Source organism: Mycteria americana, chromosome 1, assembly GCF_035582795.1.
Source record: "Mycteria americana isolate JAX WOST 10 ecotype Jacksonville Zoo and Gardens chromosome 1, USCA_MyAme_1.0, whole genome shotgun sequence".
Taxonomy (NCBI): Eukaryota; Metazoa; Chordata; class Aves; order Ciconiiformes; family Ciconiidae; genus Mycteria; species Mycteria americana.
The window spans coordinates 151,234,655-151,261,477 of NC_134365.1; the positions used below are offsets into that span (position 1 = coordinate 151,234,655).

The following is a 26,823-nucleotide window of genomic DNA, read 5'->3' on the forward strand; positions in this document are numbered from 1 at the left end:
AGATGGTACTGTTCAAACTGTGCTAGATCTGGCCAGGCAGAACAAAACCAGCCCTGTCCAAAAGCAAAACAGGATTTAGTGTGGAATGAAACAAAAGTTTAGAAACTTATGCCCAGAGCTGTGATTCTGGAAGAGGGCAATGCCTGGAAGAAAGGAAGACAGGTTGGTAGCAACATGATCAGTATATGGTGAACTATAGGTTTTCACTTAGCCCCCTAGGGTTTTTGTTTCTTAGTACTGTCCTAGCTTCAATGCCACTTCTCTTCAGATTAAGGGCTCTGCGGGTATATGAGCTCAGTGGATAACTTGACCTCAGAAGTGAAAGGGCTTTAAAAGAACCAGGTCAGGAAAGACATGCAGTGAATAAGGGCTGGGAATTTTGGCTTCCTGAAAACCAGTGGAAATGTCTTTAGCAGAAACTGTGCACATGTTTCCAGCTAAGCCTGAGATTCTCAAGAGCATTTGTGGATTGTTATTGTGGGCTGCAGTTTGCACAAGATCTATATACACTAGTAATTGCACTTGAGCGGTCTCACAGTTACTCATTATTTCTGCTGCGTTAATATCCCAAGCGGCATCAGGGTTGCCTTCCGAACTTCACAGAATATGAAGCAAGAGAGAAACTGATATGCCTTTATACAGATACACATATTTCTGGGTCTCTTCAAACCTGTTTAAAACTCTAGTCGTTCTCCAGTTTTCCATCAGCATCTCCCTGCAGGTGATGGGAGCCTTTCCAATAACTTTAGTCAGAAGCAGATCAGGTCTGTAAGTAAAAGAAGCCGTGTGAAAGACATGCACGCTTCACTGGAATACATAGCACTTTCTTGTGTGAAGAGGAACCGTGCAATGAGCCTGGCTTTCAAAAGTGAAGGAAAAAAAGCAAATAACATTTTTGGGGGGGGAATTTTCCTAAAGAGCATTTGGTTGTGACATGTGACAACTCTTCCTTTAAACAACTGTTTCTGAGAATGATACGGAAGCCTTGCAGATGCCTTTTTCAGTAAATCCATTTGCCCAAAACTCTTGCACAAAAGGCTCAGAACAAATAGGACGCATGCTGGAGAACAGCTTGCTGAAGCAGTTCTTGCGTAGGAGGGGTCTAAAGGTTTGTCCCAATAATTAGCATATGCAGTCAGTTACTGGAAAGTAAATCTTGCTCCCAGTCACTGGTATGACACGTGAGCAGATGCCACACTGAACCTGAATGGAGCATACAGTTTTTAGGGATGAATGATACTCGAGGCATACAATGGGGTACAATCCTATTCGCACTCAAAATAAGGGCAAAGCTCCCACTAACTTCAGGCTCTTATCCCGCATGCATACGCACAATGAGAATCGCCCTCTTGGCAGATTATGAGTATGAATGGGATATGTGACAATAAGATCGCAGAAAAGCAAGCCTTCACTTCACTTCACTTCATTTATGCTCCCATAAATGTGGGTTTGGCAGCTTCCCACTTTTCCTTACCAGCCCTTGAAATACTTAACTGTTAAGTTCCTACTACATGAAGGTTGTAGCTAAGCAAGAGAATGAAAGCTTTCTTCCTTAAGGACAGGTGATTGCTGCTCCAGGTAGGCTTTACCTGCCATGACATGGGCTTGTGTACCACAAACCAGAGCTTTGGTTTTGTTGTGGCTCATTTAAGGTCCTGATAATTCATATTGGAAGAAGCAGATCAGCCCTCAGTACATTTTTTCTCTTTTGTATGTCACTGTCAAATGAAATAAACAGTAAAAACACAGAGAAGACTTTCTGGTTTTAACAGGCTCTGCTAAGGTAGGAGAAGCTGGTGTCAGTGCTTAAGCAGTTAGGATAATTTTTGGCTACGTATGTAGTGCAATGGGTAAATATTGCTACAGTCAGGCTCAAATTAAAGCTGTTCTGACTGCAAGTGCTTTAAAAATAAAGAGAGAGAAAGGAAATTACTTAATTAGGCAACTTCATAAAATAAGATGGCAAGTTTTTCTTCACTATGGGAGAGGCCAGTGTAATTGGAGAAGAACAGAGGTTTCTTGATTCAAGCTTTAGTCACTGGAAAATGCCAATTTATTAACACCTAAATTTCTTTAAAAAATAAATTAATTTTGGCCAAAATAATTTCCAGGAAGAACCTTAGCCTGGGACATGGGAGAGCCAGGCTGAATTCTTTGTCCCAAAGCAAGTGAAGTATGAGATTGAATCTCTCTCACCACTGCAGTTTTGGCTTTTCTGCAGGAGCTAGGATGTTCTTTAGGCTTTGTGGTGAAAAACTCGGGAAGATTTAATCTTCAACCCAATGTGCTAAGAAAAGAAATATCCAGCTTTTTGGTATCTTTGCTGAAAGGATGGTTTTTGTTTCCTCATAAATTCTTTGGATTTTGGAGTGAGAGTCTGCAGGCCTTTTGAACTAATTCAGATAATTCTCTGGTAGTTGCTCTTGCAGTTCATGTCCAAGTTCAAGGAATTATTGGAATGTGTAGCTTGCCACAGATCTGTTTGGATTTCCTCTCTGTACTGATAAGGCAACAAGAAAGAGCAATATTTTCACAACTCACTTGGCCTCTTCAGTTTGAGAATTCATTCATAGATTGTAATAGCTGGAACATCCTAGCTGGCACAGGCTAGGAGCAGCTTCAGCGTGTCACAGTGTGAAACACTGGTGCTTCTTGCAACATCAAGCCTGGCACTTTTATATAAGTCAGCTGCAGGATGAATGCAATTCACACCAGAATGGCTTAATTATCATGCTGGTCACTGAGCTCCAGAAATGCCATGGGAATGCGATTTCCGTGATGCTTCCGATATTGCATGTTACCCCCTTTTTTTCTTCAGTTTAGCAAGAATTTCTTCCATCGTCTGTAAAGTAACAGGGTGTTGATCTCCATCTGAACCTGAGACAAACTGCAAAGTCCTATCACTTCTAGGCTGGAACCACTTTTCTTCTTGAATGATAGCACCAGACTCCTACAAGGGAGAGAAGAGACCGGCATCCTCTTTCCCTCCCACTGTTGATAGGAGTACTTTAGTCTGCAATTTCCTCTGAGTGCTGTTAAGTAAAATATGATGGCATATCACACTGTCTGACTTACACTGATTCAGGTCACTGGTGCTGCTAACCTGCCAGGAGAGCTCTCAGAGGGATCCTACTGACATCTGTGCTGGGATCTGGGACTTCTAGCTTGTTGCTCTCAAAAAGGCGAGGTGACAGACTTTGTGTGTGATACAGAATTATTTAGGCTAGTCAAACACATTAAAACATGCTGTAAGACCTATGGAAGGGTCTTATTAAATCTTCTCACAGAACCGTCTGATGAAATGAGATTTAAATTTAGTGTGGAAAAAGACAGAGCCTTTTTGTGCTTGTGGAAGAACAGTGTTAGCCGTACCAACAGCCGGCTCTTCATCAGCTGTCTGTGTTTAGGAAAGGCACGTTGATATCACTGTCACTAGTTCTCTGAAAGCATCAGCTCAGTGATGAGCAGCAGTCTGTCAGATGGGCTATCTGGTATTGTTAGGAAAGGAATGGTGAACAGCACTAAAAAGGTCAAGATTCAGTGGAGGGTTAGGTACATCAAATAACATTAGGTGGCTGCATCAAAGCAGGCATACCAGCATCTTGAAAAGAGGATATAGTTCTCGTCCTCCCATCACGAACAAAATATAGCACCAAGGAGGGTGTCACAGATGATTGGTGGTGTGGGGTGGCTTTGCTAGAAGGGTCTTCAGCTTGGAAATGCTGAGAGGATCCTCTGAGTCATGAACGGTAATGGAGAAAGTGAGCAGGAAAAGATGTGTTCATTCTTTCTCACATAATTAGAGAGAAGGGTGCCTAGCTAAATTATTGAGTGGCAGACAGAAAAAGCAGTGGAGTGTTCCTTTTTAATCACAGCGTGCGGTTAGTGTTTAGTGATTAATGTGCAAGTCATTTCCATGGGATGTTGTGGAGGCAAGAAAGATAAGAAGTTTAAAAAGGGTCTAGACAGAGCTATGGAGGGAAAGTTAATTAGTAACTACTGAATATGGGCATGACCTTTTGCTGACGGGATGCCTGAAACGCTATTACTGGAAAATAGGAGAGTATAAGAAATACAGACAAACTCTCATTAGCCTTGTTCAGCTAATATTTTTACAAGTGCCTGCAGCTGGCCATAGTCAGAGACAAGAGATTGTCTCAGGGGCTGTATGGCCCCTAGATTTGGCCTTATATGTCTGTTCTTCTGCCACATTGGCTCTAGCAAGTGACAATTTTTAAGTGCTTCTCTTTTGTTATCCCATAAGCTACTACGCAGAACAAATGCAGGTCAATGATTTAATCAGTGACTGCTGGAAAAAATGAGGATTAGCTTCACTAGAAACAGATACAGAATCAGCATGAGATCAGATAATGCCCGCTCTGTGCATATCAACATAAAGGAAAGTGAGAAGGCAGCGCAGTGGAGAGAAGGTATGAAAAGGGTTCCAATCTACATTAAATATTAATGCCACGAGTCTGTGCCTAAAAAAGACTCTCGCTCAGTTATTCAGTGGACAACTAAGAGAATGAGGTTAAAACAATGTAATGTGCTGCTTCCTGATTATCATAACATAGCAAAGTCTTATGTTCTGCTGTCTTCTGGGGCTCCTTAGAGACACGGCTGGCTTAGCTTCCTGTTTGGACTTCCTGAAGGATACAAGCAGTAAATGATGCAGCATAATGAAAGGATTATCATCCAGACAGTGCTTTCTCTTCTGCTTTGGCTCTTCCCCAAACACAGCAATAATTTTTAGGAGTCACAAAAGTGAGACAGCATGCTACCTGCATGCTTCAATATCTGGACTGCACAAGTTTGTGCACAGGGCACTTTAATCTTTACCAAATGAAAGGGCTTTTGTCATGGAGTTGGTCATTACCTTATTTTAAAGGACCAGCCACAGCTCTGCATTCTTCACTAGAAGTTAGCCCTGTCACACAAGAAAGAAACAATGAAGTGAGGATATAGATCCTGTTCTGCTTGTGATAAAATGCATTAGGTAACATTAGTCAAATATTTGACATTTTTGTGAGTGTTTCTAAGCTAATAAGCTTTTACAATGTCCTCTGACTCCTGGTTAGGAGCTAAACCAGAGCTGTTGGAAGACAGGAGAGTTCTCCTCATCATAGACTTGGGATGAAACCTGTGAGCCATAAATATAGATATAGAATTGAATTTATATTCTCCAATGATTTCTCATCACTGAAGGCATCATAACAGGCATATACAGCTAATTGGCTTAAAGGAATGTGCATGACTTGTGAATGGGGAAAGGCAGACTAAAGATAGTCTACCATACTGAGGTATGAATACCTGATAAATACACGAACAGTGTGAATGATACCAAATATACCCCCGATATTTGCTGGGGTAAAATTGTCACCTCCAAGTAATGACAGCTGCTGGCCAGGTCCTTTGCTAAGATCATCACTCTGAACACATACATGGAAGCTGTTAATGGGGTTTTTGTACATCTGCACAGTGGCAACCAAACAAGACATGAGTCAACCCTTCTTTCTAAAATTAGAAGCAGTACCCTAGTGAGCAACAGATTCAAGAGACCCGTGGTCTTTCATAGACGTAGGACAGGCTGACCCACAGGTGTAACAGAAACCATGTTATGGGAAAGATTTAATATTAACTGCACCATTTTAAACCCCAAGTCATGCACCAGGTAGCCCAGAGCTGCAGGGGTGCATGAGTTCACATAGCTCACCTTCTGTCAGCACAGATTTACTCTGTTGTTTTCCTTTAACTATAAACACATTACTATGTTTAAATTATCATTGTAGCATAACCTCACAGCTGTGTTATTAAAATGCACGGAACAATCCCATGATACTGCCAATACAAGTTCAAACTCACAAGCAATTAAAACTTTATATTCTGGTTCTCAGTCCCTATCAAGTTATCCACAGTAAGAGTGAATGTGTGAAATACTTCACATAGTATAATAACCACAATTTGGCCAGCTACTTTGCCCTCTATATCAAGAAATGGATAGGGTGTGAAGAGCTGTCTCTGAAGAATAGCCACGAGCAGGTCGAAAGCTTATGGGTAAGAATTAGAGACCGAGGCAACAAAGGGAACCTTGTGGTTGGTGTCTACTACAGGCCACCTGATCAAGGAGACCCTACTGATGAAGCCTTCTTCCTCCAGCTACAGGAGGCTTCACACTCGCAGGCTCTTGTCCTACTGGGGGACTTCAACCACCCCGACATCTGCTGGAAAAGTAACATGGCAAGCTGTAGGCAATCCAGGAGACTCCTGGAGTGCATTGAGGATAACTTCTTAACCCAGGTAATACACACCCCTACTCAACGGGATGCAATACTGGACCTGATGGCCACCAATGCAAGTGAGCTCATCAGTGATGTCAAGATTGGAGGCAGTCTAGGCTGCAGTGATCATGCATTGGTGGAGTTCACAGTCCTGAGGGATGTGGCACAGGCGAGGAATATAGTCAGGACGCTAAATTTTAGGAAAGCAAAATTCCAGGTCTTCAAGGAGTTCAGTAGGACCCCCTGGGAAACGGTCCTCAGGGACAGGGGAGCAGAACAGAGCTGGCAGAGCTTTAAGGATGCTTTCCATAAAGTGCAAGAGCTCTCAGTCCCCAGATGTAGGAAATCAGGCAAGGAAGGGAAGAGACCAGCATGGCTGAGTCAAGACCTGCTGGTCAAACTAAGGAGCAAGAGGGAACTGCACAGGCAGTGGAAGCAGGGGCAGGTAACCTGGGAAGAGTATAGGGACACTGCCCGCTTGTGTAGGGATGGAGTCAGGAAGGGCAACGCCCAGCTGGAGCTGAACTTGGCAAGGGATGCAAAGAATAACAAGAAGGGCTTCTACAGGTATATCAACCAGAAAAGGAAAGTTAAAGAAAGCATACCTCCACTGATGAACAAGAATGGTGAATCAACAGACGAGGAGAAGGCTGAGGTACTCAACAACTTTTTGCTTCAGTCTTCTCTGGTAACCGCTCTCCTCACCCCTCCCGAGTCAATGGACAACATGTTGGGGACCAGGGGGGTAAAGCCCCTCCCACTGTAAGGGAAGATCAGGTTTGTGACCACCTGGGGAACCTGAACATAAATAAGTCTATGGGACCTGATGAGATGCATCCTAAAGTCCTGAGGGAATTGGCTGACATAGCTGCCAAGCCACTCTCCATGATATTTGAAAAGTCATGGCAGTCAGGTGAAGTCCCTGGTGACTGGAAGAAGGGAAAAATTGTGCCCATTTTTACAAAGGGTAGACAGGAGGACCCTGGGAACTACCGATCTGTCAGCCTCACCTCTGTGCCTGGGAAGATCATGGAACAGATCCTCCTAGAAGCTATGCTAAGGCACATGGAGGGCAGGGAGGTGATTTGAGACAGCCAGCATGGCTTCACCAAGGGCGAGTCCTGCCTGACCAACCTAATGGCCTTTGATGATGGAGTGACTACATCAGTGGACAAGGGAAGAGCTATGGATGTTGTCTATCTGGATTTCTGTAAGGCCTTTGACAATGTCCCCCACAACATCCCTCTCTCTAAATTGGAGAGATACGGATTTGATGGGTGGACTGTTCAGTGGATAAGGAATTGGTTGGATGGTTCCATCCAGAGGGTAGTGGTCAACGGCTCAATGTCCAGATGGAGATCAGTGACGAGTGGTGTCCCTCAGGGATCCGTACTGGGACCAGTGCTGTTCACTATTTTCATCAATGACATTGACAGCGAGATTGAGTGCACCCTCAGCAAGTTTGCAGATGACACCAAGCTGAGTGGTGCAGTTGACATGCCAGAAGGACGGGATGCCACCCAGAGGGACCTGGACAAGCTTGAGAAATGGGTTCATGTGAACCTCATGAGGTTCAACAAGGCCAACTGCAGGGTCCTGCACCTGGGTCAGGGCAATCCTTGGTTTCAATACAGGCTAGGGGATGATGTGATCGAGAGCAGCGCTGTGGAGAAGGACTTGGGGGTACTGGTGGATGAAAAGCTGGACATGAACTGACAATGTGTGCTTGCAGCCCAGAAGGCCAACCGTATCCTGGGCTGCATCAAAAGCAGCGTGGCCAGCAGGTGGAGGGAGGTGATTCTGCCCCTCTGCTCCGCTCTGCTGAGACCCGACCTGCAGTGCTGCATCCAGCCCTGGGGTCCTCAGCACAGGGAGGACATGGAGCTGTTGGAGCGGGTCCAGAGGAGGGCCACAAAGGTGATCCGAGGGCTGGAGCACCTCTCCTACGAGGCCAGGCTGAGAGAGTTGGGGTTGTTCAGCCTGGAGAAGAGAAGGCTGCGGGAAGACCTTACAGCAGCCTTCCAGTACTTAAAGGGGGCCTATAGGAAAGACAGGGACAGACATTTTAGCAAGGCCTGTTGTGACGGGACAAGGAGCAATGGTTTTAAACTACGGGAGGGCAGATTTAGACTGGATTTAAGAAAGACATTTTTTACAGTGAGGGTGGTGAGGCACTGGAACAGGTTGCCCAGAGAGGCAGCGGAGGCCCCATCCCTGGAAACATTCAAGGTCAGGTTGGGTGGGGCTCTGAGCAACCTGATCTAGTGAAAGATGTCCCTGCTCTTGCAGGGGGTTTGGACTAGATGGCCTGTAAAGGTCCCTTCCAATCCAAAGCCTTCTACGATTCTATTATTCTACTTGAACTCTTAACTAACCAACCTTTTCAGCCTCTCTCTAGACTCAAAGGAGGCACGTGCTGTGTCACTCCCTTTAGTTGTGGATTTCTAGGCATTTGTATTGTGAATCTGAATAAAAGAAGAGTATCACTTTAGCCCTCAAAGGGACGTTTATTTTCCACAGAAAACAAGGGATGGGGGTCCTTACCATGTACTGGGGTGTCTCCTTGATATGGGTTCAAAGCATGTCTGGACCTGTTGCTGGACCACAGGCACCTACTCAGCTCTCGGGTGCTGAAACCTCAGGACTAGAGGCAATAAGCTATAGGGGCCTTCACAAAACCAATGTAAAACAATAATGGGAGGCAGAGGGAAGACAAAAGTGGTTGGAAGCTAGGTTTAAAGTAATTTTCACAAATTGTGGTCTTCTCCACAAGAGTCAGCCCACATTGCTCAGGAAACTTTAAATGTTTATGGCTGTAATGTGCTCTCAGTTGCCACATTGCACAAAGCGTTTCTGTTTCAACAAACCTTTTTTTTTTTCTTTCTGTGGCTTATGTGGTCCCATTACTGTGATATCTTTACCTTATAAAATTATATTGTAAAAGCCATGTGCAGAAAGAAATGCTGCCATCCCCACAGGAACACACAGCACAGAATGATGGTAATGTTTGAGCCACCTCATGGGGTTTCCAGTTCCATTTTCCATTCCAGTTTGGGGGGACTTAATTTCACTTTATCTCTTGAAATTCCAAAAATAACCTGTACAATCTCTCACTTGTGTTGCTTTTTTGACCTACTTGGTTAACCAAACTCAGCATCCTGTGGGTTGTCTCTATCTGGAGGAGAGATTGATGATGGTTTGATACTCTTCTGTTTGTTCATGTTTTGCAAATAAAGTCTTATTTCCTGACCGCAGAGTGCTTTGTGTAAGAAACTGTTTTGCTCACAGCTCCAAATCCTCTTTCAGTGAGTTTTATTAGGTAGTTTATTAGATTTATTCTTGAACTATAGATTAAATGTGGTTGTGCATTCCAGATATAATTTAATTATCTGCTATATAACTTCTTAACAATTAGCTGAAGTTTGATGGTTGTTGTGCTTGAACACTTTGCGGGAAAGCAGAGCTTTAGACCGACCACTACTACCGATCACTATTTTGACCCAGTGGGCTCACAGAAAATTGCATCAAAACAGGGAAGCAACTTTTGCAAGCCTGTGAAACGAGACTGCTCAACAATGCTGTGTTGCGGAACAGCAGGCTCAAAAGCACAGGTTGTCATCTACTAGTATTTGTTGAAAGCAGAAAACTAGAATGCCTGCAGCACTGAAACTGTTGTCAGAGTCAGCAGGAATTGGCTGCAGAACAGAGAAAAGGCAGAACAAATGGTCCGCCTTAACCCAGTAGGATTTGGCATCCTAAGAGCTATAGGCATTTCCTGCAAATGACGGAGAGGGTATCTATTGCAGGAACCGATGGCTCCAGAGAGCACTGTTGACCTGACTTACTATCTTCCGGTTTTATAGAGCTGACACCTGGCAGGGAGATATATTAGAGAAGGGATACTGAGTCTGTGGGCTTGTCTAAGAAAATCTGTACAGTGGCCTGTAGACATCAAACATTCCTAAGGCTGATGGCTGACCTTTCGAGACAGACCTTGTCTCCGCCTTGTTACCTGTATAGACTTTGTGGTTCCTTCTTAACAGTCTGAGCTCCACGAGCTATTGCCATATATTTGATGCCTTGCTACTTGTGCAACAGTTTCTACATGCTGTGTGGCATATGACCATACAGTTGAAAGCATGATTATAGTGTTTGCTACATTTTCCTGCAGAGCTCTTCTAAGAGTCTACCTGTCTGTCCCAGCTCTCTTTTCTGAAGGAGAGGCATAACGTACGACACAGAACTGTGGGACTGCAGAAAGTAGTCTTCTGTGCTCAAGCTCTGCCAAAAATGGGTAAAATACAAGAGCTACAAAAGGGATGATGTTGAGTCCCAGAGTCCGCCATTCAGTAGGGCTTCCAGGCTTGGGGTGGACAGCTGGCAGAGGTCAGAGACGTTGTGACCACAGGGCCATTCAGCAGACACAGATTTGAGGACACAGGGTGTTAACAGGACGTGGGAGGAATGCTATGATGCTCTTGTAAGTGTATATATCCTGCTGGAACTGGAGGCAGAACGAAAGAGAGCCCTTAAGGACTCCTAAGCACCGAGTGCTCCCACCATGTGCCTCTGAATATATTTTCCGGTTCATACGCTGCAGAACCAGGATTGTGAAAGAGGATGGAAGAGCTTCAAGGATGAATAATCAGAGAACTTCAAGCACATGCTGTCCAACAGCAAACTCCAAATCTGAATCCTGAACAAAGTCTGGGGGAGGGAGAGACTAAAACCATGATTTTTTAGCTAGGAGGATAGAAAAAGTGTTCAAAGGTCAGCTTAAAATGGGAAAGAAGCTGAAAATAGCATAAAAAAATTTCTCCTTCACTGTCTTCTTCAGCGGGGGCTTCTGTGAGCAACACCCATGCATGCAGGCTCTAGGGAATTCATGGGCATGGCAGAGCAGCAAGGGCTTCTTTTTGCTGAATGATGCCCCATGTTTTCAGAAGGAAAACCCTGAATCTTTGGATGAAGTCAGAAGAGATCAGACGAAGTACTAAATGTACTTAAGACATGAAAGAAAAGAAATGAGATGGAGTGTTACAAAATCAGAAGCGTAGCGCCCTGCGGAATTCTCCACTAATTTCCAATAGGGTTTTTTCTGGGATTTTGTTAGTTCTTCAGTTCACCTGGATTCACAGGCGTGGGGGCGGAGATGCAACCCCTGCAAGTCCTGAAGTGACTGTACACTCTGTACTTGCACTTCTTGAGATTACTGTTTTCTTCTGAATGCCAGAAGGCTGCCTGCCTGCCTATCATCTTTCAGAGCCTCTCTCTCCCCTGTGTAATCAAAGGGAGTCTAGCCATCACCCTGAGTTATTTTTAACCTTTAGCAAGGAAACTCCTAAATAAGTCTGAAACACAGTGTCACAGGAAATTGAATAAATGGGGCAGATTTAAAAAAAAAGTGCTTAAAATGATCTGATATGTTTTTTCCCTGTAAATCTTGCTTAGGCTGTATTTAAATACTTAGGCTGTATTTAAATGGCTACCCAGACGGAGCTGCCGGGAAAACATGCCGCCACCCAGGTCTCGGGCTGCAGGGAGTGCCTGGGCATCTCGCTGGTCACGCATGGCAGCCGTGTGGACAGCTGCGTGAGGTGCGACCAGGTGGATGACTTGCTTTGCATGGTGGCAGAGCTACGGGAGGAGGTGGAAAGATTAAGGAGCATCAGGGAGGCTGAAAAGGAGATCGACTGGTGGTGCCAGGCTCTGCCCCCCCTGAGACGGGAACAAGAGCAGCAGCAGCCGCCAGTAAGAACCCACGATCAAGGGGATCCTCTGTCCCCCCCCCGCCGGGCTGAAGGCAGCAGCTCAGAGGAGGAGAGTGAATGGAGGCGAGTCTGCGCTCGTGGCGGCAGGCGAAGGCCCTCCTTGCCCGCCTCGCCCCCCCAGGTGCCTCTACACAACAGGTATGAGGCCCTGGAGGTGGAAGGACAGTCAGTGGAGGATGGGGACGACAGTCTATCTACACCAGAGGTGTCGCCCAGGTCAGAAGAACGTACCTCTCGTCTTACCACCACCTCCACGAGGAAGAAAAGAAGGGTTATAGTTGTGGGTGACTCCTTTCTGAAGGGAACCGAGGGTCCGATATGCCGGCCAGACCCTCCTCTTAGGGAAGTCTGCTGCCTCCCTGGAGCCCGCGTGAAGGATGTCACGAGGGTACTCCCTAGTCTGGTACGGCCCTCGGACTATTACCCCCTACTGCTCTTCCATGTGGGGGGCGATGATACTGCAACGCGAAGTCCTAGGGTGATCAAAAGAGACTTGAGGGCCTTGGGACGGCTAGTAAGAAACTCAGGAGCGCAGGTTATTTTCTCTTCTCTCCTTCCAGTGGTGGGCAGTGACACCAGAAGGAACAGAGATGCCCAATCTATTAATGCATGGCTCCGTGGCTGGTGTCATCGCCACGGATTTGGTTTTTTTGACAACGGAATGGCCTACGCCGCACCGGGTTTGCTGGCATCCGATGGGATTCATCTTTCTCAAAGGGGAAAGAGAATCTTTGCACAGGAACTTGCAGGGCTCATTGACAGAGCTTTAAACTAGACTCGAAGGGGGAGGGGGATAATATCAGGCTTGCCCGAGAGAAGCTGAGGGGCGACGTGCCATGGTTGGAGGGAGCGGCTGACAGTGAGGACAGTCGGCCTGAGTCCTCGAGATGCACGGGGTACGCTTGGGCACAGCCGAAGTCGAGCGGAGTTAAGCCAGGGGATACTGAGGCAACGGGAGCCAAGAGGGAAACACCAGTGAAATGCCTCAAAGCACGCAAGGGGTGTTCTTCTATGAAGGAGGCACGGACGACACCCCAGCTGAAGTGCCTCTACACCAATGCACGCAGCATGGGCAACAAGCAGGAGGAGTTGGAAGCCATTGTACGTCAGGAAAACTATGATATGGTGGCCATCACAGAAACATGGTGGGATGACTCGCACAACTGGAGTGCAGCGATGGATGGCTATAAACTCTTCAGGAGGGATAGGCGAGGCAGGAGAGGTGGTGGGGTAGCCCTATACGTCAGGGAGAGTCTGGATAGTTTAGAGCTCAATGATGGTGATGATAGGGTGGAGTGTCTGTGGGTCAGAATCAGGGGGAAGGCCAACAAGGCAGATATTGTGGTGGGAGTCTGTTACAGACCCCCCAGCCAGGATGAGGGGACAGATGAACTATTCTATAAGCAGCTGGGAGAAGCCTCACGATCGCTAGCCCTTGTTCTTGTGGGGGACTTCAACCTGCCAGATGTCTGCTGGAAATACAATACAGCAGAGAGGAAACAGTCCAGGAGGTTCCTGGAGCGTGTGGCAGATAACTTCCTGACGCAGCTGGTGAGTGAGCCAACGAGGGAAGGTGCCCCGCTGGACCTCTTGTTCACCAACAGAGAAGGACTGGTGAGTGATGTGATGGTTGGAGGCCGTCTTGGGCAGAGCGATCATGAAATGATAGAGTTTTTGATACGTGGAGAAGCGGCGAGGGGGGTCGGCAAAACTGCCACCTTAGACTTCCAGAGGGCGGACTTCAGCCTGTTTAGGAGACTGGTCGACAGAGTCCCCTGGGAGGCAGCTCTTATGGGCAAAGGGGTCCAGGAAGGCTGGACATTCTTTAAGGAGGAAGTCCTAAAGGCACAAGAGCGGGCTGTCCCCAGGTGCCGAAAGACGAGCCGGCGGGGAAGAAGACCGGCCTGGCTGACTAGAGAGCTCTGGCTCGAACTGAGGAGAAAGAGGAGAGTCTATGACCTCTGGAAGAAGGGGCGGGCAACTCAGGAGGACTACAAAGGTGTAGCGAGGCTGTGCAGGGAGAAAACTAGAAGGGCCAAAGCTGAGCTAGAGCTCAGTCTGGCTGCTGCTATAAAAGACAACAAAAAACACTTCTTCAAATACATTAGCAGCAAAAGGAGAGCTAAGGAGAATCTCCAGCCCCTAGTAGATGTGGGAGGAAACACAGTGACCAAGGATGAGGAAAAGGCTGAGGTACTTAATGCCTTCTTTGCCTCAGTCTTTATTAGCAGGGCCGAATGTTCTATGGGTACCCAGCCCCTGGAGTTGGAAGATAGGGATGGGGACCAGACTGGAGCCCCCATGATCCAGGGGGAAATGGTGAGTGACCTGCTGCACCACTTAGACACTCACAAGTCTATGGGGCCTGATGAGATCCACCCGAGAGTGTTGAAGGAGCTGGCAGATGTGCTCACCAAGCCCCTTTCCATCATTTACCAGCAGTCCTGGCTAACTGGGGAAGTCCCTGCTGACTGGAGATTAGCGAATGTGACACCCATCTTCAAGAAGGGCCGGAAGGAGGACCCGGGGAACTACAGGCCTGTCAGCCTGACCTCGGTGCCGGGGAAGCTGATGGAGCAGATCATCCTGAGTGCTATCACACGGCATGTAGAGAATAACCAGGGGATCAGGCCCAGCCAGCATGGGTTCAGGAAAGGCAGGTCCTGCTTGACCAACCTGATCTCCTTCTATGATAAGGTGACCCGCCTAGTGGATGAGGGGAAGTCTGTGGATGTTGTCTATCTAGACTTCAGTAAAGCCTTTGACACGGTTTCCCACGGCATTCTCCTGGAGAAACTGGCTGCTCATGGCTTGGACGGGTGTACTCTTCGCTGGGTAAAGAACTGGCTGGACGGCCGGGCCCAGAGAGTGGTGGTGAATGGAGTTTACTCCGGTTGGCGGCCGGTCACAAGCGGTGTTCCCCAGGGCTCGGTGTTGGGGCCAGTTCTGTTTAACATCTTTATCAATGATCTGGACGAAGGGATCGAGTGCACTCTCAGTAAGTTTGCAGACGACACCAAGTTGTGTGGGAGTGTTGATCTGCTGGAGGGTAGGCAGGCTCTGCAGAGGGACCTGGACAGGCTGGATCGATGGGCTGGGGTGAATTGTATGAGGTTTAACAAGGCCAAGTGCAAGGTCCTGCACTTGGGCCACAGCAACCCCATGCAACGCTACAGGCTTGGGGAAGAGTGGCTGGAAAGCTGCCTGGCAGAGAAGGACCTGGGGGTGTTGGTTGACAGCCGCCTGAATATGAGCCAGCAGTGTGCCCAGGCGGCCAAGAAGGCCAATGGCATCCTGGCCTGTATCAAAAATAGCGTGGCCAGCAGGACTAGGGAAGTGATTGTGCCCCTGTACTCGGCACTGGTGAGGCCGCACCTCGAATACTGTGTTCAGTTTTGGGCCCCCCACTACAAGAGGGATATTGAGGTGCTGGAGCGCGTACAGAGAAGGGCAACGAAGCTGGTGAAGGGTCTGGAGCAGAAGTCTTATGAGGAGCGGCTGAGGGAGCTGGGACTGTTTAGCCTGGAGAAAAGGAGGCTGAGGGGAGACCTTATCGCTCTCTACAACTACCTGAAAGGAGGTTGTAGAGAGGTGGGGGTCGGTCTCTTCTCCCAGGTAACAAGTGATAGGACAAGAGGAAATGGCCTCAAGTTGCGCCAGGGGAGGTTTAGACTGGATATGAGGAAATTTTACTTCACCGAGAGGGTTATCAAGCATTGGAACAGACTGCCCAGGGAAGTGGTTGAGTCGCCATCCCTGGAGGTATTTAAAGGACGTTTGGATGAGGTACTTAGAGACATGGTGTAGTGATGGTTTTTGGCAGTGTTAGGTTTATGGTTGGACTCGATGATCTTAAAGGTCTTTTCCAACCTATATGATTCTGTGATTCTGTGATTCTGTGAAATATACAGTTCAATATGTAAACTATATATTAAAACCCGTATTACTGCTATAGTTTCTGTTTATGTATTATAAGCTTTTGTTAAAAGTACATACAGTTAGAGAGAGTTTACTTTGCAATGTTCAAATCAACTGATGGACTGGAACTCAGGGTCTTTGAAAGATGCTGGGATAGTTTTGTTCTTGGGAAAATGACATTTCTGGCTCAGCCTGTAAGACAGAACTACTGCACTTACAGGGGAGTTTGGCTGTGGCAGTAGGTAGCTGAGTTTGCTCTGTGCCTGGCTGACAGCTCTTGGGAATGCACTGGACTTGGAGGAGAGTCCAACTCCAACTTTCATTCATCTTCCTGATCTCAAGCAGTAACTCAAGTCAGTCCAGTGACTCATTTCAGATAGCTGTTTCAGCATCTAACTGGGGAAATCAAGATCAGTCAAGATACAGTATCTTGAACGCCTCTGTTACAGACTTGGACTTGTTATTTCTGCTGTATGTGCATGCCAAGTTAAAGTTCTGATAGTGCAGAAGCAGCTTTGTACATGACATCTCATTCAAATCTATTAAAATATCAGACTACTGTACTCTCTGGCTGTGGAAGCAGACCAGGAATGATGAAATTTCTTCCATCTCTTTGGGAAAGGGATTCATTGGTTTTGCTTTGCTTTTTTTTTTTTTTTTTACGATTTTTTTAACGATTTTCATGAGGAAGAAATCAGCTTACTTGGGAATTAGATTATGTCACATGCAGAGCAAAAGTATCTGGTGTATTGCTTGGAACTGAATTGATAATGAATTTTTTCTAAATTCCTCCTTTTGAAGGAGCACAAACAAGTAAGGCTTTTTCATGTTCTGTGTGTGCTTGTTTAAGATGTATGAAGCTCTTGGCAGGGGATGAGGAGGACATCAGGAGTTTTATCACTTCCAGACATTTTTCAGATTAAGCCAAATTACTCCCTTCCTGCTCCATTTTTAAACAGGCTGCAGTGTGACCTGAATCCTGGTTCATTACTAGCCTGCAAGAAACACACGGGGGTTATTATTTTGATTTGTGTTGCTTACTGCATTTTTCTGTTTGTTATTTTCTCTACTGGTGCAACACAGAGTGTAATTGCTGCTCATAGCAATAAGGGCACGGCCATAGCTGCAGCTGCTATGGCTTATCAGCCTCTAAAAATCCTTTGGACATGCATCAACAAACTTCAAAAAGAAAAACAGAAACATCTTAAAAATTCAGTACACACCTATTGCTCTTCCTTTTTTATTCTGTTGTATATGGAGGAATTTCAGGTAAAAGCTTTTGTTTGAAAGGTTATCTGGTGGTGTTCAGAAATCCGTTTTGAGATAGGGAGCCTACCTATGTGCTTGTGAATGAAAGGGGTTCACAGCAGAGGCACAAGTGTTGTCCCACAACCGTCTTCTTCTACCTGCATGCTCCCTGGCACACTTCTGGCTTGTGCCAGCTAGCACTCTGCTAGCAAATACCTGCTGTGGTACAGGCACTAGCCCAGGCTAGGGACTTTTCCCAGTCAGAAGTGAAGCTGAGGACACCCCTTTTGAGGACACCCTTTGGAATTTAGTTTGGCCACATGGAGAGAGAACTCAGACAACCTGTTCTCTGGCCTATTCATTTATTTGTGCTGAGATAACTGGGGATTGTCACGGTCCATCTGGATCTCTCAAATTTACAGGACAACGTACTCTGTAAATTAAACTTTATTTTATGAGCATTAGGAAAGAAAAGAAACCCAACAAACAAGCCTCATTCCCCTTTGTGCAGACTAGTCTACCATGGAATTCACTAATTCATCACTTAATTCATGATGTCTCTAACTCACAAGTTTTCTAATTCATAACTCACAACTTGTAACTCATGCACCTATGAGCAAAACCGTTACCTAGCCGATGCTGAGAGTGCTCATCCTTCCTCCTCCGTCACGGTGTGGACGTCCTCTGTATAACACTGGGAAGCACGAAAGCCTCAGCAGTGCAGCTGCTGTGGGATCCACTTCAAGGCTTTTTTGGGGTAAGCTGATGTATTTATACCTTCCAGCCTGGAAGTTTGGTCTATACAGTTTCCATGAGTTATTGGATTCTGCCAGACAACTGATATGAAAGGATGATGGCTGCAGGACAGAGCAAGCTGCAGGTGACAGTTGCTGCATAATGACCTTTAGCCCTTCCTGGCCACCACATCTTGCCTACATGTTGCCCTCGCTTTGACCTCGTGGCACTGTTCCCAGCATACATCGGGCCTTAGCATGAGCTGTGTGTTAGCCAAAATCTGAGCAGGAGTTGAGTGAACAGTAACAGGAATGCAGGTCTATGGAGTAGTTTTCAATTTTGTTGAGAAAGCTGTATTTTCTTATGGCAGAAAAGATAAAGGGGCAGGGCAAGAACATGGCAAAAGATAAGAAATGCAGCTTTGAAGCGTGCAACTTGATGCTCCTTCAGTTGGAAAAAGCTGTAACTCCCAAGTAGGGATGCAGAAAAGTTTTTGCATCTAAAAAGAATTTGTGCTGCGTGCTACACTGCTAACGTAAAGCCACCCCCAAACGCCACACCATTAATTACACGTGGAGCAACATGAGTGCGATCTCCATCTCTCTCATGTACAGTAAGTTCATCCTTTGTAGCAGTCATGAAGGATATGATGACCTTATTAGGCAGTCTAGGCACAGTCAACTTTGCCAGTATTGGGCTATCAAGGCACAGCAGAGATTTTTGCTCAGCTTCTTAGGGTGTGTATACAAATACCTGCTCAGAGGTGCAAATATTCTCATCTATTAGATGCGGTATTTCATAGGCGGCCTCTGTTTCTCTCACAAGGCTGAAGCAGATTATGGGGAAGGGCAAGCTGATGCACGCCCTGATGGAGGCAGCGGCACTAAGGTGCAAAGATGTGCCCGGGAGTGCCACTCAGCTGGCAACTTGGGGGCCCCTCCAGGGCCCCTTGTCGAGGCACAGATGCGGAGCATGAGGGGACAAGGAGCACTAAGCCACTTTCCCAATTCTGAAGCTGTAAGAGGACTAAAGAAATACCTGTAAGGGATGTGAATGTTGTGAGAATTTGGGAAATATTTAGGCACACTGGCAATTTTTTAGGCAGCTAGGGAATTGCTCTCAATGCTATTGTTCAAATCTAAAAATATGCAGAACTTGAAAACAGAGGAAGACAGTTTGGCAGCATCTTCTCTTTTTCCCTTGCCACACATGAAACAAGGAGATAAACCAGGAATCTCCAGCACATCCCTTTATTGTTACATATTTTTCCAATTGCCTGGAAATGAGGGAGAGAAGCGCAGAGAGGTAGAGCCAACACCATCTCAAGAAAATCCAAAACAATCTTAGCTGCTCATAATTTGATACACTCATACTGTGAAAATGACAATTTCTAACATCTAAGTGATTTATAAGTAAGGGCATGTACTGATAGGATAAGGGGTAATGGCTTTAAACTGGGAGAGGGTAGATTTAGATTAGATATAAGGAAGAAATTCTTCACTATGAGGATGGTGAGGCACTGGAACAAGTTGCCCAGAGAAGTTGTGGATGCCCCATCCCTGGAAGTGTTCAAGGCCAGGCTGGATGGGGCTTTGAGCAACCTGGTCTAGTGGAAGGTGTCCCTGCCCATGGCAGGGGTGTTGGACTAGATGATCTTTAAGGTCCCTTCCAACCCAAACCATTCCATGATTCTATGATTTCTAAATTCTAAGTGATGCATGGGTTAATAAACTCGAAGGCATGAAAGAGAGAGGAAAAGGATAAGTTGGGAAAGAAAAGGATGCATAAGGGATGGGATGATGACAGACACTTCAGGCACACGTTTCAAGGTTTAGCCAAAACCAGTTGAGTACTGGCAATGTCACAGCATGATTTAAGTAGTGCCTATTATAGCCTGGACACCACCCTTCCCTGTTGAACAGCTGGGTTTTATATTGTACAAAAATGATCTCATTTAATTACCTAAAAGTATTGTCTAATGTGGTTTGCTGTAATTCTGGAAGAAAATTCTAGATTAAAATGACTGTCATGGTTTATGTTTTAATTATGGAACTTTGACCTTATGCTCACTGGTATACAAAGGAAAAGCTTTTGCATCTTTTTGAGAGGACTTTTACTCTCCTCCTGGCTTCAGACTAAGTGATGCCATCCTTCACAGCTATTTCTTGTAAAATTAAAGTAAGGAAACATTTGAATTTGAAATTGGCTCAACTGTTTATTCAAGACTGACCTACTCAAAATGAACAATGAATCTGATCCGTAAGTCAAAGGACTTCACAAAGTGTTTCACCTAATGAAAGCACAGTCTGTTATTCTTACTAAAGACTTTGTGAAGTAAGCACTTATTAAAAAATACTGGCTTGCTTTGCAGTATGTATAAGAAGAATGCCCCAACAAGCCATCTTCAATAGAAAGCACAATCAAGCATCAAAGGCGGCACAGCTATGTCATTAAAATGTGTAAAAATACTGATTATATTTAAGACAGTGATTTATAAAAGCATATCTCCTGCTTACTAAATGAGGTCAATTTCCATCACTAATTGGGTCAGCTAACCACAAAGGCACATGCTTCACTTCCTCTTCAAGCATGTCCTTTGACGGCTTCTCAGAAAGTTACAGCTTGCGTACTTTACAGCAATACCTTGAAATACTCCAGAATCATTAATGTTCCTTTTATATCCATCAGCTTCCTTCTGTTTTGCTTTTCTCCTCTTTACCTCAGTTATTTCCCCTTTTCTTTTTATCATCTTAAAATAAAAGTCCCTTTTTTCATCTTTTATATGTTCAGCTGCTACTTTATATGAAATTTTAAACGTTTGGGTTTGGGCTTTTTTTTTTTTACAACGATACCTTTTTCTGTAACTTCTTTAGACAATTTTTTGTTTCTGTCTATTCTTGCCTATTTCTCTTCTGTGTTTTATTTTGCTTCTCTGATCAAGCTACACATACATGGCATTTCTCCACTCATACCCTCAATTCTCTACTAGTCCAAGTACTCCTTTTCCCCTCTTCTTTTTTACATCAGGTTTGGCTTCCCATTCTCCCTTTCTAATTTGTTTAATCCAGCCCCACTTGTTTTCATCATTATGAAAAATTAGGAACTTTGAAACTAAAATACCATCAAATATTCAGTGTTGATAGCTCATTTACAAAATACATTTGAGAAATATGGTGAGATGATGTCAAATGTTAAATGTCAAATTCCTGCTTTTATAGAAAATGGAAAATTCCACAATACAGTGTTCAGGAGAGTCTTCCGAGGTTTAGCAACCTACAACTCTGAAGATTGCAGCCTTACTGAACATGCTCCATTGCTTTGCGGCTGTTAGTTCTGAGCAGACAGAACAAGCCTGCGGAGCAATAGGACCCTCCTGTCTAGGACAAAAATTGGACATTCCCTGTGTTTACTCTACTACCCTACAATGAAACTAGACACTATACTGAGAGAGGGAAACCTGTCTGTCCTTGGCTGTCCGTGCCTATCCTGCAGCTGGTAAGCAGGCAGCAGGAATCAAGCTGCACGAGTGCACAGGGGGCTCCACCTGGGCCAGAGGGAAAGGAGTGGAGAAAAGAAGTACATAATGCATCTCAGAGAAGAGGCTGAGGGACGTGCCTGGGGAGTAGGAGAACTGAGGCAGGCTGGACATAGAGCATAAGACTGAGAAGTGGACTAACTCCCGTTAAAGTTAGATTAGGAGCATGTGGTTCATATTCTGGTGAGTGGCTTGGAGGAATAACAGAAAATGGGTAAAGTGGGTAGGAAAGAGAACCTGATAAAGAGAAGAAGTTTTTGAAAGAGATGGAGATGATTGTCTAGACAGGGAGACTGCTATTAGCCACTTTTGTAGGAAGAAAGAAACAACGTGGGGAGAGTCTGGCAGGAGATGGGTATACAGGGAGTGGGAGAAAAAGAAATGGGTGTAAGAACTAGGAAAGAGGAAACTGGGAACTGGTGAGAATACAGGGAGGGTGTGGTGAAGATGTTTGAAGGAGGAGGTCAGTGGAGAGTGGGAATGACAGCAGCTGGGGAGGAGCTCATGGAGAGCTGTACTGTGGGAGCCTCCAGAAACATGGAAATGACAGGGAGACTGGAGTCATCGGTTTTGAAGGAGGAGGAGGGAATGAGACTACATATGAGAGGAGATTATGACTGGGGTTAGAGGTCAAAGAAAATAGAGACCGTGACAAGAAACTCCAGGTGCATGTCACAAGACTGAGAAAGTAGGCAAAAAGGAGGCAGATAAATCTCAATGTAGGTAGATGTAAGATAAGGCATATAGATAAAAACAATCTAGCCCATGCCTACATGATTCTGAACACAGAACTGGCACTTACAGCTCAAGAAAGAAATCCTGGACTAATCATTGATAGTTCTCTGAAGGAATCGCCTCAATGTGCAGTAGAAACCAGAAGACCTTGCTAAATGGATTGAGAATAAAACAGAAAGCATCATTTTGCCAATATATAAAACCTTGGGGCACCTGTGCAGAGTAGTGTCTGAACAACTGAGTATCGTATGGTACCCTTACTTCAAGATACAGGTGCACTACACAAAATGATGAGTAAGGGGATGATGCAGCTGTCCCATGAAGGGAGACAAAAGGCTGAAACTTTTCGGTTCACAGAGAAGGTGGCTGGTGGGGGAGAAGAAAGATATTATTGGGGCTTATAAAATTTTGAAGGCCATGAGTAAGATGAATGTAGAACTTTTATTCACCAAATCTTACAGTACTAAGATTAGAGGACTGTCATTGCAACTGGCACTTGGCTTAAAAAAAAAGACAGTAGTTTGCACAGTCACTACCAACCTTCTGGAAATGGTTGCTACAGGTGGTTGTGGAGGCAGACGGCATCAGCAGGTTCAAAAAGGAATTAGACTAATGGTCTAGATACTCTTGGGAAAACACATCAATGTGCCTTCTAATTCCACAGTGGCATCGACCCCTTGCCTGACTGTTACCTCCATGGCTGGTTCTGCCTGCTGGACTCTCCTGTGGGTCATGGTCAGGATCCCCTCAGATGTGTTGAGGAGGTCTCTCCCATCAGAGAGGCTGGGCCTGTAATTTATGCTTGCTCCGAAGATGGGATTGCACTGCCTGCCAGGGTCTGGGCCAGTGGTCTCAGCTTAGGGGTCCTGGGTGGCAAGACTCGAGGAGGAAAGATCAAGGGAGGGAGCCGTCTGCCCTTGCAAGCAGCTTGCTCTCACTTTAGGGTGTCCCTTGTAGCCCCCTCCCCAGGGACCCTGCTTCCACACCGCAGGCAGTTTCAGCTGAGTTGGGCTGCTCATGCTGACCCTGTTGCCTGGATAGTGCCACAGAGCGAGGGGACGCCTGGGTGTGAAGGGCCACTGGCAGTGGTGTATCTACCTGGGGCCTTCTTTTGCCAGTCCTCCTTCCTGCATCAATAGAGAAACCCAGAGGTGCCCTGAAGCCCAGCAGAGGAAGGTGGGCAGCAGTGGTAGCACCCCACCCACGGGCAGGCACCCGTTTGCCATGGTGTGGTGGGAGTGGGGTGGTCCCCACCATTTTTTTCCAGCACTGACTCTGCAGTCAAGTTATTTTAACATAGCGAGTTCATGCTATAAATTCAGTCAGGACAGGACTGTGCGCTGAATGCAGTTTTTGCTCTTTATAGCTGCTGACAACACTGACAAAGAAAAGAAGGGCACACCATAAATCTGCCAGTAAAACTTACATATTTCAGGTATCTTAGCATCAAGAGACTTACTATCTACTAAACAATAAAAAGTAGGAAAGGCCAAGCAAAGGTGAGATGCATGAAACTCAAGGGACTACAGATGGTTGCCATCTCTTCAGAATGGGGGATGCTCAAGAAATATGACTTTAGGAATGAAAAGGAGCATCTGCCCATGGGTCCCAGCTGCTAGTCCTCACATGGGTCACATTCATATTGCACATGTGGACCTGACCTAGAGTAGAGCATAGACGTGAACTACCATGTATCTGTTGTAGATAACCAGGGCATTAGCATCCTGTTTGACCCAGACAGCCGAATATTATCAAATATCTGAAAATGTGGAACAAAAAATATTGATAAAATTAAATCACCTCTTCAATAGAAAACAAACTTCTGACATCTGCAAGTGCTGATGCTACTGTTACTCTTTGTCACTATTACAGTTCTTCTTTTACTGAGTGTTACAGGGAGAGGCAGGAAGCCTGGCAAACCACAGAAGTGTAAGCACAGTGTGCTGGTACCTTTTGAGTAATGTTCCAGTTGCCGTCTAAGCTGCTTTAGTGCTGCACTGATTGCCCTATATTTGATGTAGAAGACATTATTGCCTTTGTGTAGCTTCACTTGTGGCTGAAAACCTCTTGAATGGGAAATTCAAAGAGTGTTCTGGTGACCTCCATGCAAAATTACTCTTACACTTACAGTGAGGAGCTGCTTTCCCTGTGGTCTACTTTTTTCTAGGTTTTCAAATATATTTGTAATCAATAAAACAGTATTTTTAATCTAATCAATCTTCTTTGAAAATCATTATTACTGAACAAAGCTAGTGACCACTTCAACATTGCAACAAGTGCAGGTTCCCAAAAGCACTGTGGGAGGCTCCAACTATTTGCCTTATCAGGATGAAACAACTGGTTTTTAAGCAACAGAATTGCTGTCTAGCTTACTTCAGCACGTCTAGCTTACTTCAGCACAGGCTTGCCTAGGAACATTTTTCAAAGACTGTTTTTCAAGTAGCCATTGCAATGAAAACACAGGGAAAAACCCATCAATCTTTCATATGCAACTGATTTGTAAATAGAGCATGTTTTGGCCAGTTTTATTTCAAGCTGTTATAACTCGCTGGCATTAGACTTCAGAAGGGGAGTTACAATAGCAATAGTAATTAATAGGTAGTATCATGGATGGGGTTGATAGGAATTCCATAAGTTTCTGAGTGAGCTTTTGTTAATATTGTTAAAGTTATCCCTTTGGACAGAGATATTCTATGCTTCATAGTCATCTAAATTTGTTTTTAAAAAAGGAAAGTCACCCAAATCCATTCAGAAATGTCTAAAATGAGGTTAAAGAAGAAAAACATTGTGTCTACATGCTTTAAAGCCAGGACCAGAAACACAGTCTTTGTCAGAGACATGTAGCTTGCATTTCTGTGAAGCGCTATGTGGATTTTGCCAATTTATAAATCATTGCATATTTCACCTCACACATGCTCATATTTGCTAAGAGTTACAAGTTAAGGCCTTTGAATAGTTTTCTTTTAGGATGTTTCATCTGATTTCTGCCTATGCTCCAGGCACTCGGTTTCTGTGCCATGAGACAGGAAGTGTTACGTTATTGCAACATCCTCTTCATAAGTCACTAATGCCATCCCTTTCCAGAAAACCTAGAAAATTCTGGGTCCTAACTGCTGTAGATACACATGCAAGGAACATGAGGACTCAGCCTGCGACTGCTCTGTCCAAGGCCAGCTGGGCCACAGGCTATTTTCTCCCACATCTTAGGGTGCCTCTGAAAGCTGCCCTAAACTGTAGCTCCTTCAGAGCAGTATATCAAGGTCACTCTGCTTTCCTTATGCTTTTTCTTTTGCCTCCTCTACTCCAGCTTTCCTAATAACCGTATCTCTGAGGTTAATGGCTGGTACATACAGCAAAGGTCATGGGGCAGTCCAGAGGAGGAACCTACCAGGCACAGAATCCCCTGGAGGGGCCGGAGGACTCCTCCGAGTGGGGCACAGCCTGCTAACCACGCTCCTTCCCCTCCCCGCCACTTGTGTTTGAGCATCGATAAGCAACCTCACCGAGTCGCCATAAAAGTATGTGTCAGATTTGTAACGTTTTCAGCAAAATGAATCATGTCCTTGAAAAGCTGCTCTTGAAGAAAGCAAAACAAGCTTTGAGAAGTTTCTGCTAAGTGAAAACACCAGGGGAAAATACCAGTTTTTTAACTTGTTGGACCTGTGCATTCACCTTTCTAAAAATGGAGACGAGGTCTATTCTACAATGAGATCCATGTTGGAGACAGCTTATCTAAAGTGCAGATTTGGCTTCTTTCCTTTAGCTCTGTCCCTTTCCTTGTATCCTTTGCCTTATTTGCTCCTTCTCCCACGTACACCGTCATTCTGAAACCGTTCCTTGCAATGCTGCCAAGCAACACAGCACAAACACTGCACAAATGAAGGGGGGGGGGGGGGAATAAAGAGAGCACTTACTGTTGAATCATGTGAACAAGAATTATTGTTTCCAGCTTGCCTGCATGTAATGTGAATTTCCACCCTTGGCATGTCCTGTTTAAGAAATAAAACTGACTCCTGACTCCTCTTCCCTCCTTCAAGCTTCTGCTGAAGAGCAAGAAACCGAAATCAGGAGGATGTGAAGCTTGCTCATCACCTGGTGGCATAAGGGAGGCTGGGAGCGTTCAGAGCTCAGAACTGCTTCTCCCATTTGCTCCAGGGATGGAAGAGATGCTTCCTCCCATGGTATCACCTTCCCAGCTCTCTAAAGAGTGTCCAGAGACCTGGTGGGGCCAGAGGGGGTGTGGGGGGCAACCAGTCATTATAGTAAGTTGAATTTTTTCATGCTTCCCAAACAAGCATTAAAAAAGCACAGCTGCTTTGTCCATTTTAATTCACTTTCAAACTCTGTGCTTAGCACTCATGAGAGGTTTATATTACCAGTTTAATAGCTTAAACTACCATCAGCTCAAACTACCAGTTTGATACTAGTTAAATAGTAATCCTTAATCCAGATTTTGTGCCTCCTCTTCTATCAGACATTCTGGTCATCTACATTTTTTAAGCTACCACCCTCTCAGACAGTGATTTAACACCAGTTTTAGGGAATGGCCCAAAGGAGAAAGCCTTGAAGTGGCTTGCATGTTCTCTTCTGTTGTTCTCTTGAC

General features: G+C 45.3%; 1 long non-coding RNA gene across 1 annotated transcript; it reads right to left on the reverse strand.

Annotated features, from left to right (window-relative positions):
* Positions 1–623: 623 nt before the first annotated feature.
* LOC142420533 (uncharacterized) lies at positions 624–26,367 on the reverse strand. Its single transcript, XR_012778767.1, has 3 exons — positions 26,135–26,367; positions 4,877–4,927; positions 624–766 (listed from the first exon to the last, which is right to left on the reverse strand). It is a non-coding gene; the product is annotated as an uncharacterized LOC142420533 (long non-coding RNA).
* Between the last annotated feature and the right edge of the window lie 456 nt (positions 26,368–26,823).